The following is a 2592-nucleotide window of genomic DNA, read 5'->3' on the forward strand; positions in this document are numbered from 1 at the left end:
ATGAAAATCATTTGGATCATGTCGGACAGTATTACCAACCTGACGCCTCCCTAATATAGCTACGAATAGTCTGACAATTGTCGTGTAGATTACGCAAATCCGAGAAATGATCAGAATATACACCCAAAGATCAAATCCAGTTACTGACAAATTATTTAGTCAATCATACTGAGACGGAGAAAATTTGCAGGAACATACATAACGACAGAGAGATAAGCGACCTATAAAATGCTTGGTAGTGTTTACAGTTTGAAAAACATAAACCACACTGACTGCCCGTTCTATGAGCTCAGAATTGAACCGATTTGTAAAAATCTAAAAAAATAAAAAATGAGGACCTGAAATCCGTTTAAGATCTTATTTTTGAAAAAATGAGGAATTAACAATTCTCCAGAAATAAGAGCTCCTAGAATGTATCCCAAAGCAAGCCAGAAAAAGTGGAAGTTGGTCATAAAGGTTTCGTAAACAACTCATGTAATAAAAATTGCGGATTTAAAGTTCGCGATTAGTGACAATGTGCATGGAATTAGATGGAGATTCCGATCCCCGACCAAATACCGCTCAAAATTTCCCTATATAGGCTGAAGATGTGCAATTACTGGCAATTTCCGCATTAGTGCCTCAATGACAATTTGGACAATAGGCAGTATCGGAATTAACGAAAACACAGCAATGTCTGCAGGGCCAAAAATCATTTAAATCGGACGGCGAAAATTAATTTATATGGTGAAAAAAATTCTCGAAATTTTTAAAAATTTAAATAATTTGAAAAATAAATTTTTATAAGATGTCACAGTCGGATAAATGGACACGCGAATAAATGGACACTTTCAAAATTTCATTTTTAAGCAATATTACCATACAAAATACATGTTAATTTTTTCCAAATCTCACTTTAAACACATTTTTAATAATTTTGGTACCTGTTGAAAAAAGCAGGGTCTCGAAAAAACCAACATCCCACTGACATCAACAATTTTTATTGATTATCGAGAAATCTATTTGATTTTTGGTTAACCATTAAAAAATAATGATTTAAAATTGTAAATAAATCTGTTAAAATTGAGATAATAATTAAAATTTACATTAGAAAATAGAAAAAAATTCTAGATTCCATATAAAAGCTTCGTCTGCTCCTAATCCTAACTCAAATCTTAAACAATTAACCCAAACCCTATGCGGGCTTCCAATTCTTAAAAAAATTTTTTTTTTTTTTGAAACTTTATATCTTTGTTATGAAAGCAAGAAAGAAATTAAAGATAGCTAAAAAATTTAGATGAAAAATTTTAAACAAAATCGTTAGCTCATCTAAAATACCCAAGAGAATTTATCGTTAATTTCAGAATATCTGCGAAGATCAATGAGATCTGGTATATACATTTCCATTTTCAAAGCAATACCTCAGCTTCAACTCAATGACATTCTAAAAGCCAACCCAAACACTAACAAAACCCTAACGCTAAAAATAATTAAGCCTAACCCTAACCAAACCCTAACGCTTAACGTAACCAACCCTAAACCTAATTGTACCAATCCAATTAATTTCAAACTTTTACTAAATCCTAATTTTTAAAACCAACTCTAACTTGACAGAAACCCCTATTAAGCCCTAACTCAGCGGTTCTGGTCGCAATCGCAATTTGGCTGAATTTTTAATAAAGAATACATTTCCATTTTCAAAGCATATGTTTTTCGCAAGCTGCTTTAGCCTAAATCGTTGTTTTCTGCTGGGACTGTCGTATAATGTGTTTTCTTCTTGGTTTTCTCTGATTTTTTTGATTTTTTCAAGAATTTCTTTGCTGAGCTTCACAATACGCATAGTTCCACGCTTTTTTTATAAATTAAAAAGTACAATATTTCTCTAAAATATTTAACTAATTGTTAATATTGATGTATAAAATAACTATTGATATATTTTTTAAATATTTTTAAGCTAGGTGTCTATTTATTCGCGTGTTTATTTATCCGACTGTGACATAAGATGTTAGTTTTCTTTATAAATAAATGTTTTTTAATACAAAACCTGTTCAATTAACTTTTTTTTGAAAATTGGAAGTAAATAATATATGTAGTTGATCATAACAAAATTATTTTTTAGGCTGTGTAGTGCGCTGTTTGCATGTGTTTTACGCATTATCACGTCTTGATCGCCTCTAAATAGGGATCTAAGTTTCTTAACTTTTCGCCAATGTTCGTCCAGCTTAGACTTTTATTTGACAAGTTCACTAAATTCTGTTTTCTCCACATTTACATTTAGGAACGACTCAGCAAGTTTATTTGCCATCACTTCCAATAGGCATTCTAGAGCATTCCTGTCGGAGGAAATAATATTCACATCATCTGCGTATGCCGCCACATTGATCTTTCCTTTATAGTATAGTTTTAATTCTCCAGATAGAGGATTCGTCAAGGAATTTTGTAAGGACATCCATAAATTTTTGACGATTCATCAAGTTAATGCGGGCACATTCCTATTTATATTTAATGCCACTATTCTATCACTTTAATCTAAGAATTTAAGGCCCAGTTTTCTACATAAACAACGTCTCTCGCTTTTAAATGAAAATAATGTGCCATATTTAAAGGAAACTG

This window comes from Octopus sinensis, unplaced genomic scaffold (genome assembly GCF_006345805.1).
Source record: "Octopus sinensis unplaced genomic scaffold, ASM634580v1 Contig14024, whole genome shotgun sequence".
Taxonomy (NCBI): Eukaryota; Metazoa; Mollusca; class Cephalopoda; order Octopoda; family Octopodidae; genus Octopus; species Octopus sinensis.